The sequence below is a fragment of the Dipteris shenzhenensis genome, unplaced genomic scaffold, assembly GCF_047967505.1.
Source record: "Dipteris shenzhenensis isolate YYH24624 ecotype China unplaced genomic scaffold, Dip_SZ_1.0 scaf0497, whole genome shotgun sequence".
Classification (NCBI taxonomy): Eukaryota; Viridiplantae; Streptophyta; class Polypodiopsida; order Gleicheniales; family Dipteridaceae; genus Dipteris; species Dipteris shenzhenensis.
In genome coordinates, this window is record NW_028239803.1 from 13,415 (window position 1) to 25,000 (window position 11,586).

The 11,586-nt window shown below is 44.0% G+C and overlaps 1 non-coding gene across 1 annotated transcript; it reads left to right on the forward strand.

Annotated features, from left to right (window-relative positions):
* The first annotated feature begins 8,413 nt into the window (after positions 1-8,413).
* Positions 8,414-8,487, forward strand: TRNAP-GGG (transfer RNA proline (anticodon GGG)). Its single transcript has one exon. It is a non-coding gene; the product is annotated as a tRNA-Pro (tRNA).
* The last annotated feature ends 3,099 nt before the right edge of the window (positions 8,488-11,586 follow it).

Consider the following 11,586-nt stretch of genomic DNA (forward strand, 5'->3'; position numbering starts at 1 on the left):
AACGAGTGGAGGGGATAGGTGTCACTGGTAGGGAAGAAGCTATAGATCGGGGCTTATCCGGACCCATGTTGCGAGCCTCGGGGATTCAATGGGATCTTCGCAAGGTGGATCACTACGAATGTTATGACGAATCGGATTGGCGGATCCAATGGCAAACAGGAGGAGATTCATTGGCCCGTTATTTGGTACGAATCGGCGAGATGAGAGAATCCATAAGAATAATTCAACAGGCCTCGAGACTCCTTCCGGGAGGTCCATATGAAAATTTGGAATCTCGACGCCTTAGTCAGCAACGAAAGGAAATGGGATGGAATGATTTTGACTATCAATTTGTCGGTAAGAAATCCTCTCCCACTTTCAAATTACCTGAGCAGGAGCATTACGTAAGGGTGGAAGCTCCCAAAGGGGAATTAGGGATATTTCTGATTGGAGATGATAGTGTTTCTCCCCGGAGACGGAAGATTCGTCCGCCTGGCTTCATAAATCTGCAAATTCTCTCTCAATTGGTAGAAGGAATGAAACTAGCCGATATTACGACAATATTAGGTAGTATAGATATCATCATGGGGGAGGTTGATCGCCGAAACGGCAATTGGTACAAAAAATTTCGAGGAACGCGTGATTGACTTATTTCACAAATTGGGAGTTTCGAGAGATTCTTCCGAATTGATTTGGATTCTGATTTCCATTCCCACCCTTATCGTAGGAATTACAGTAGGAGTATTAGTTATCGTACGGCTCGAGTGAAAGGTATCTGCGGGGGTACAACAGCGTATCGGACCTGAATATGCAGGTCCTTTGGGAATTATCCAATCCCTGGCCGATGGAGTCAAGCTCCTACTGAAGGAAGATATTGTTCCAGCCAGGGGCGATACTTGGCTATTCAATATTGGACCAGCTGTGGTAGTCATACCAGTCTTTATAAGCCACTTGGTGATACCCTTCGGGCAGCACATTATTCTAGCTGATCTGAGTATAGGTGCTTTCTCTTGGATCGCCATCTCAAGTATCGTTCCCCTAGGGCTACTTATGGCAGGATATGGTTCAAATAATAAATATTCCCCTCCAGGTGGTCTTAGAGCTGCTGCTCAATCAATTAGTTACGAAATACCCCCAGCCCCATGTGTACTATCCATATCCCCACGTGCGACTCGCTGAATAAGATTGATGGGAAGAGGGTTATTCCGATATAGAGATTCGGAATGAAGAATCTTTCACTGATTTGACAGAACAACTGGATAGTCATCTGGGTGAGATCGAACAGCGTCTTGCAGCGAGTGAATCGAGTCCCATCCCCCATGTACGGGAGTGAAAGCATGTCCGAGCAGTAAACACTGTTTGCCCCCAGGTACGGGATAGATTTACAGGGCCTGAAGCGGGGACAAGAAGGGACTGAACCTCTTTTCCGGGATTGAGCGGGAGTGGATGGTCAGGAACACTAATATACACAAGAGATTTGTGAGAAGGGTGGAGAAAAAAGTTGCATAATAAAATCTCTTTTCTCTTTAATTGGATAAAGACTTAGCCTCGGTAGGGATGACTAGGTAGTACATCTTGAAAATCCCAATCCCGAGTATATTCCTATCTACTTAGATTATGACTATCCGGAACGAAGTAATCCTTTCAACGGTTTGATTTTTCTGCCCCTGGCGGAAAAAATTATTGATATATGCGAGTATCTCCTTTACGTAGTAGTCTCAAGAGGATTGGGATCATAGGAATCCTCAGGCTAATCCTCTTCTCGGCTGAAATAAAGATAGGTAGGGATCCATCTATGTGGAGATATAAAAGAAGTATCGGTAAATCCCATTCCACCGAGAAACGGTGGAAGATTCCGAATTATATCAAAAAATAACTGAAAAGGTTGAGATGGATTCAGAAGCTATCACTCCCTGTAGCAAACAGAATCCCATTGGTTGAGATTGGGACGCTCCTCAGGGGGGTGTCGCGCAAAGGAAGTGATTAACTACCAATCCCCCTCTCGGGTGACTTATGGGGAGCCGTATGAAATCCCAATTTCATGTACGGTTTCGAATCAGAGGTGGTAATAGCAATTGTACCGTCGACTATAATTATCTGATAGCTTAAGTACGGTTGACATAGTTGAAACACAATCTAAGTATGGTTTTCTGGGATGGAATCTGCGGCGTCAACCTATAGGCTTTATAGCTTTCTTCATATCCCCATCGGCAGAATGTGAAAGGTTGCCATTTGATCTACCAGAGGCGGAGGAGGAACTGGTAGCGGGTTATCAAACCGAATATTCAGGTATAAAATCTGGTTCATTCTATGTTGGTTCTTACCCAAATTCATTGGTTTCCTCGTCGTTTGTAACAGTCCTTTATCCGGGTGGATGGGATTCACCAATTCCATTTCTTCAAGAATTAGGGCAAATTTTTCCCTTTCGGACTCTCAGCAGTGAATCCTTTGATGTATTCGATGCAGTAACAGGTGTCATTACCACATCAGCCAAGTCTTATCTATTCCTATTCATTTCTATCGCAACGAGATGGACATTACCTAGAGTCAGAATAGACCAATTACTAGATCTCGGCTGGAAATCTCTTCTGCCCGTTGCTCCGGGAAATCCGTTGCTGACAGCTTCGTTTCGACTACCATCTCTAAAATGAGATATTCCCCTCATAGTTTACATCAATGTCACCCCGATTTTAATCTATCCAATCTCTAGAAACTAAGGAACTCCCCCAGGATTATCTATCACATGTTTCCCACGGTAACTGGATTCCAGGATTATAGTCAACGAGCAATACGAGCTGCGAGGTATACTGGTCAAGGTTTTGCGGTTACTCTAGACCATCTGAATCGTTTACCTGTGACTATCCAATACCCCTACGAGAAACTTATATCATCCGAACGATTCCGTGGACGAATTCATTTTGAATTTGACAAATGCATTGCTTGTGAGGTACGTGTCCGAGTATGTCTGATTAACCTGCCTGTCGTCGACCGGAGATTGATAAGAAGCATCAGAAAAAAACGATTAAGAAGTTATAGCATTGATTTCGGAGTTCGTATCTTCTGTGGGAATTGTGTCGAATACCGCCTAACAAATTGCTTGTCAATGACTGAGGAGTATGAACCCTCGACTTATGATCGTCACGAATCAAATTATGATCAAATGGCTCCGGGACGTTTGCCCCTCTCTGTCTCCCAGGATTCCGCAATTCAAGTAGTTCCAACTCTGAGTTATTCATCTGGGGGAGTCACGAAAGGAGATCCCAATAATCGAACTGTCACTCGTGGTGTCAATTGAATCTCCGTCTGAAGTTTGGAAGATAGACCGACTCCCTGGTTAGAAAAAATAGTAAGTCGGAGATGATTCAATATCGAGATATCTCTGCTATGCAGAGATATCCCTCCTTCAATTATTTCTACCAATAGGGGGGGGTGTGTCTACATAAGTAGGTCACACACATACACGTCGTTATTGAATAGTAATATAGTGAGATGGGAGAATCAAAATAACTGGGCATAATGAATCTACCTGAATCAATTTATGAATCTGTCTTGATACTAATCGAATTAGGTATTCTACTGGGAAGTGTAGGAGTGGTATTATCTGCTAATATAGTTTATTCCGCCTCTTCATCGGGACTGGTGTTTATCTGTATATCTCTCCCATATCTCGTACCGAATGCCGATTCTGTAGCTGCCGCACAATCGCCTATCTATGTAGGAGCTATAAATGTTTCGATCGTGTCTGCCGTAACGGTTATTGACGAACCAGTAGATTCCAATTCAACCATTTCCTGGAATATGGGAGATACTATTGCCTTAGGAGCTTGTACGGGTCTATCTATCTTATCAACCACTACAATTCGAGATACGAAATGGTCTGATATAAATCCAATCGACCCATCGAGGGATGTTGTGGGGGGAGTCTCAAAAAACAACATCCAGCGAATTGGATACCAATTGTTAACACAATTTCTGGTTCCATTCGAACTCCTTTCTATCCTCCTCCTAGTGGCTTCAGTAGGGGCGATTACAATGGCTCGTGGTGAAGGAATAACCAGACCCGACGAAGAACCTGCTTCGTCGTCTGGAGATGACTCCCCATCTTTCTAATTAATTACAACTTCTCGTAAACTCATCTCGTAGGTTAACCAATTAAGTTTCCGGGGGGTTAATACATCATGCTCGAACATGGACTGATTCTAGGTGCTTATCCCTATCGCGTTGGCTTTTCCGGATCAATCACGAGTCGAAACATGATTAGGGCACTGATGTGTCTTGAGCTGATTCTGAATGCCATTAATATAAATCTCGTAGCATTCTCCAATTTCTTTGACAATGAACAAATGAAGGGGGAAATCTTTTCAATATCCGTAATAGCCGTTGCAGCTGCCGAAGCTGCTATTGGGTTATCCATTGCTTCGGTCATCCAGCGTAATAGAAGATCGACTCGTATCGATCAATTTGATTTGTTAAAATGGTAATTGATTCGTCGATGACGCTATTTATTTGGGCGAATCGCTATTCAATGCAGGTGTATCACATCCAGCTGGTAATGCTGTCGTTTTCCCCCTAACAATTGCATTTCATTCCGAAAAATTATGTCATACCTATCTGAATCCCTACCTATCCCGTTCCTTAAAATTGTCTTGTACCGTCCCTCCCCATATTGCAGAACCCATTCATTTCACGAGGATGATGGGAGAGTTCCACCCACGGAGTGTCTATGTAGGTAGATGCGGAAAAACCAAATCAATACAAATCTTAGATTTGATTGAATGGAAAATAAGGGGTAGGGGGCAGGGGGGAGGGTAGGTACACCTCAACAACCCCAACAGGAGAATATCTTTGACACGTCAATCCAATAGGAGTGAACAAATTCGACGGCACATTCAGTAAAGATCTATGACACATGTATTGGTTGCACCTAATGCGTAAGAGCCTGTCTGACAGATGCATTGGAAACGATCCCCCGGGATGGGTGTAAAGCCAATCAAATTGCTTCTGCTCCTAGAACAGAAGACTGTGTAGGTTGTAAGAGACGTGAATCCGCTTGTCCAACAGATTCCTCGAGTGTACGCGTCTATCCGGGAGCTGAGACGACTCGTAGTATGGGTCTAGCTTATTGATTCATCGGTCAAGAAAGAGATTCAAGAATCGAATCGTTTTCTTTCCAACTCATACTCAAAGATTCATACTCAATTCTATTGAGTATGAGTTGGGGTATTAAGATTCCCCCCCCCCTCCCCCCCGCTAAAATATTTTTCCATCCACGATGAGTAACGTACCCTGGTTAACCACAATTGTTCTTTTTCCGATTCTGGCGGGTTCGCTATTTCCAATGCTTCCCTCCAATGGGAATAAGATCGTTCGGTGGTATACCCCAGGCATTTGTATATCGGAATTTCTACTAATCATTTATATCTTTCATTGTCACTTCCATATCGATGATCAATGCATTCAATTGGTGGAGGATTCTAGTTGGATAAATTCAATCAATTCCCATCGGAGTTCAGGTATTGATGGACTCTCCATGGGTCTCATTCTACTGACAGGATTTGTCACTACTTCGGCAACCTCAGCAGCTTGGCTAGTTACGCGGAATACACGTCTATTCTATTTCTTGATGTTGGCCATGTATAGCGGCCAAATAGGACTGTTTGCTTCTCGAGACATTTCGCTTTCCTCTCCTATGTGGGAGTTGGAATTAATCCCAATCTACCTACTTTTATGTATGTGGGGTGGGAAGAGACGTCTATACTCAGCCACGAAGTCTATTCTATACACAGCTGGTGGTTCTATCTTTCTCCTAATAGGAGCCCTAACTATGGGTTTCTACGGGACCCAGGAACCCTCCTTCAATATCCGAGATTTGGCAAGCAGATCACATCCTATATCACTAGAAGTGCTTTCTTATCTAGGATTCTTCGTGGCGTATGCCGTGAAACTGCCAATATTCCCTTTTCATACTTGGTTGCCAGACACTCATGGGGAAGCACATTACAGCACATGTATGTTGCTGGCTGGGGTATTACTAAAAATGGGAGGGTATGGATTGATTCGAATTAATATGGAATTATTACCTCATGCTCATTCCATACCTGCTTCGTGGTTGGTGCTATTCGGATCAGTCCAAATTGTTTATGCATCCCTGATTCCGCCGGGTCAGCGTAACCTTAAGAGGAGAATAGCGTATTCATCAATTTCCCATATGGGTTTTGTAACAATTGGAATTGGATCCGTGACAGATACGGGTCTTAATGGAGCTGTGTTACAAATGATTTCCCATGGGTTAATAGGTGCCGCTCTATTTTACCTTGCAGGGACTTGTTACGATAGGACACGTACCCTTTATCTCGATCAATTAGGGGGGATGGCTACCCCAATGCCCAGGATATTTACTATGTTTAGTATCTTCTCAATGGCATCCCTTGCATTACCCGGGATGAGTGGGTTTGTATCGGAATTGATGGTATTTCCAGGAATAGTGACTAATCAGCATTATTCATCTATATCTAAGTTATCGGTTGTAGTAGTCGAAGCGATTGGTACAGTATTAACTCCCATTTATTTGTTATCTATGTTACGTCGAATATTCTACGGATACAGAATATCCAACTATTCGGATCCATATTCAGTTGATTCCGGACCGCGGGAAATATTCATATCGATTTGTCTCTCTTTACCAATCCTCGGTATCGGTCTGTATCCAGACATGGTTGCATCTCTACGGAATCACAAAATACTATCTATCCTGGTTCCGTACTCTTTTATGGGATAGTAGAGGGGCAATAAAACGCAGTATCGTTTGGATCGGTAGTCGAACATATCTATTCAATGAGGATTACTCTTGGAAGCGGTTCTGGTATTAATTCCTATAAGGGAAGGCAGTGGGAATCCATGCCGCTGGCGACGTAATTGCATGAATGTCTGGGTGAGGAATCCACAGCGCGATTCCTCATGCAGACTCTGATTCAAATCACGAATTGATTACATGTAACACTTCAAGCATCTGACGAGGTAACATTTTTTGTTATCTCTCCCCCCGATCGAATTAGCGGTCTTCTACCTAATTATTAAGTAAGCCACCCGTGATTATGTAAACCGATTCCTGGTGGATTAACCCCTGAGAAACAAATCCAAGCAATGAAGAATCCTGTAGATGCTACAATAGCAGGCCCTTCCCCCTGCCAACCACTAGTTATTCTGGTATGGAGATGAATAGCATATATCAGCCGAGTCACTAATGCCCAGGTTTCCTTAGGGTCCCGGCTCCAGTAGGATCCCCACGCTTCATTAGCCCACACTGCTCCAGAGAGAATACCAACAGTCAGTAGAGGAAACCCTAAGCTGATGATTCGATAACTCCATCGGTCCAATTGGTGGATCAATCGGCACCTACGTGAATTCAAGGATAGTCGATGAAAACTGTTTCTCGGATTACTTCCTGCCTGCTCGTAGCAGTGTATATCCACTCCCGGAGAGGGGGTCCAGGTAGGAAATTCTTGATTTGGACCGGGGATAGAAAATTGTTCTGCGTCATAGGTGGCAATCGGTGGAGATGTTGCTGATGGAGATCCACATAACGAAGTCACATGGCTTAGTGGCATCATACTTACATGCGTCATTAACCGATGAGGTTGCAGAGCAGGTACTAGCGGTGTGGATTGTTGCATTTCCTCAGGAAGACCCAGAGTTGCGAATCCATGGGTCGACATGGCACCTGGTGCCGTGACTGCACCTGACCATTCGTTCCGACTCCTAATTCTCATAATTACATGCATTGGGGAGAAGCTCCGTGAAAGAAACATAGATGATTCATGTAGATTGCTCGGTGGTAGATGTTTGGGTTGAATCCGACGAATCGTCGTAAATCCCGTTATACAGATGAAAGCAATTGTCATACCTCCAACGCTCAAACTAATGAGTCTCTTGAGCTTGCGAGCCAGCCCCATCCGGTGAAACAGAGTGACGGAAAGAAGCGTAAGAAAAGAAATGTGAGCGAATATGTGCTCTATATCGGTGTGAATCGTAATGAGGAGAATCCAGTGAATTAGTGAGATTTTGGAGAGTATGTACCACCCACCCATTATTCCCAGGAGATTTCGGGTTTACCCCTTAAACGTCGAAACGGGGAGAATTCCCTATTCCTACTGCTTTTCCCAGTGGTTGTATCAGACACAGCCCTCGCCTGCAGGTTGAAATTAAATGCCGCTACTCGGATTCGAACCGAGATGCTCTAGCACTGCTTCCTAAGAGCAGCGTGTCTACCAATTTCACCATAGCGGCTCGCTACTCGTTATACTTATCGTAATTAATGATATCACATCTTCGGGTGAATCGTCAATCTTCCTGGGGGAGAGTACACACGCACAACAAGGGACCTTCCCTGTCTATAGTTGATTAGGTATACGGCGCTATACTTGTATAGGAATAACGGGATATGGCGTAGCTCGGTAGCGTGCCATCTTGGGGTGATGGAGGTCGCAGGTTCAAATCCTGCTATTCCGAATAAACGAGGTCGGAACATATTTTAAACGGAATAGAAGACGTTCCCGTTCCGGGAACGCAGATTTATCTCCCGATTCTCTTTGGGTGTTATCGACCCATACCCATTCGTAGTAGGGATAGAGATAAATCGATGATCGTGATCGAGACCCTTGTATCATAGGAAGGAAGAGAGGGATTGGGCTCCTTCTTCATGCACGTAACCCCCCCCCCCTCGTGGTTATTACCAACATTCATTGATACAACTCTGTTAGTATTTGGATTTTATTTACCGCACGGTACCGTCACGCAATAATATCAACATGTACCCGTACTACTTACTAGGGATCCAAATTCATCAATAAGTTCCCTGACAATCACTTATCTCGTCTTCCCCGTTCCAACAAACAAATAGTTCACTATCTATTCCGACCGACCCCACGTCCTATTGATACGGCAATTCCTGTTACAACCGGGGAGTACTACTGACCAGTTTCAGAAATTTTTTCATTTGTCACATAGTAAAAACTTCTCGACCGTCCAGTCAAAATGGATTTAGCTGGAGAAAAAGCTTTCGATGCTACTTCATTAGTTTGGGTCTTCCAAATATGATTGCGAATCTTCCTCCGCGACCTAGAAGTACGTTTTTTTGGAACTGCCATAATGAAATCTATCTATTCGGTTTTATCATCGAAATGAATGCGACGAGTATGTTGATACGTACGAGTAGAATCAATATAATGAGGGAGGGGGTGATTGCGTAGAATCATTAGAAGGGGAACAACTGGGGGAACTGGGTTTCCATTCTATGCAAAAGAATCCCAGCAAGAATCATTGACTTCTTTATGATAACAATTTGCTAACCAACCAACTCCTTTCCATTTAAGCAAATGGGATCTACTACAGATCGAACCAAATCCTGTCTGTATCCCGATTTCCTTCGCGTCTTCTTCTTAGAATGGATCTTCCGTATCACTTTCTTCCTCTCGAAACAGGGATGCAAGACGCGCCCCCTAGCAGTTGCGTTACTCAGCCGGGGATGTCCGAGATCAATTTTGGATCCGTGACAAACCAATGAAACTCGATATATCGACATTACCGTATTGGACTCTGATGCGTTGTGCCCAAGCAGAGCGAAGTGACGAACATCATAGAATCTCCCCGGTTCTACTCGGAGTTGTTTTCCTCCAGTATCAATTGCTGCATGTCTATCCGTAATAGTCTTGTCGTGTGAAAAATAACCCAAAACAACTCAATCGGTTTGGGGTCAAAAAATGGAACCTAGATAAGTATCTCCGACACATTTGATTCCTGTCAAGTCTCGACGCCGGGCTCGCACCAGAACGAGAAACAAATGGATTATTCGGTTTGATACGCGTGATCTCACCTGTCCATATATATTCCATTCTTCGACGCTCCATATATCTGACAACTATTGACAGAAAGAGTTCCAACCCGGGTTAAATATGTTTATGGAATTATCTTATGAATGTGCTTGGATTGTCCCCTCACGCCCATTCGTAACCTCTGGTTTGATCGGATTGGCATCGTTTCTTTTTCCAAAAGCCACTAAGAGCCTTCGTCGTATACGTGCTATGCTCAGTGTTCTTTCATTAGCCGCAGCTATGTCCGTCTCTATCGCAACATTCTGGCAACAAGTTACTGGTCGCTCCACTTTTGAATACTCATGGTCATGGATTCCCAACGACGATATTTCTCCAAAGATAGGATTTTCAGTTGATTCACTTACTTCCATTACGTCGATATCAGTCACCACCATAGGTGTCTTGGTTATGATTTACAGTGATAGTCATATGCGTCACGACTAGGGATACGTAAGGTTTCCCGTCTATTTAAGTTTCTCCACTGCCTCCACGTCAGGATTAGTGTTCAGTCCCAATCCAATACAGATTCATGTTTTTCGGGAATTAGTAGGGATGTGCTCTTACTCGCCGATAGGTTTTTGGTTCGCACGACCAAGTGCTGCTAATGCCTGCCAAAAAGCTTTTGCAACTAATCGTACAGGAGATTTCGGATTATTATTGGGTATATTAGGTACGTATTGGATAACTGGTAGTTTCGAGATCCGCGAATCGTGTGATTGATTTAGTGAGTTGATTGATAACAACAGCGCCGGCTCCTCCCTTGCCAATACATGTGCTCCTCTACCATTTTTGGGTCCGGTATCTAAATCTGCACAATCCCCACTCCACGTATGGTTGCCCGATGCAACGGAAGGACCCACACCTATTTCGGCTCTTATACACGCCGCTACTATGGTAGCTGCGGGAATTTTTTTTGTAGCTCGAATGCTTGAATTGTTTGAAACCTTACCTCTAAGCATGAATGTTATCTCCTGGATAGGCGGAATAACGGCTCTACTGGGAGCGACGATAGCTCTTGCCCAGAAGGATATCAAGAAAGGTTTAGCTTATTCTACTATGTCTCAATTGGGCTACATGATGCTGGCTCTAGGTCTCGGTGCTTATAAACCTTCGTTGTTTCACCTCATTACACATGCCCATCCCAAAGCTTTGCTATTTCCCGGATCCGGTTCAGTAATTCATTCGATGGAAAGGGTTGTCGGATACTCTCCCAATAGAAGTCAAAATATGTCTCCCACGGGTGGTTCGCGAAAATATATGCCAATTACTGGAATCACTTTTCTTTCAGGTACTCTCTCTCTCTGTGGTATACCACCTCTAGCTCGTTTCCGGTCCAAAGATGAAATTATTGCAAAGAGTTGGCTACGTTCCTTTCCCCCCGGATGTATAGCCTCATTCACAGCAGTTCCAACTGCTTTCTACATGTTCCGCATCTATCTCCTCACGTTTGAGGGGAATCTACGCGCCGGTGGCGGTACCAATTCATCCCATTCCTCTATGAATAGTGTCATTCGGAGTAACACCAAAACGATAGCAACGAGTGGAGATGGGTATGATGTTCCTCCACCCCCGCGAGACGAAGGAGTCGATTCAGCAGGAGGTTATGACGGGGAAGATTCAGTCGATAGAAAAGTTTCTGCAGAGTCCAATATTCGTTCTGAGTCTCTATATCCTAAGGAATCAGACGTTTCGATGGTATTGCCTTCAGTAGTACTGTCGATACCAACTTCGTTGGTTG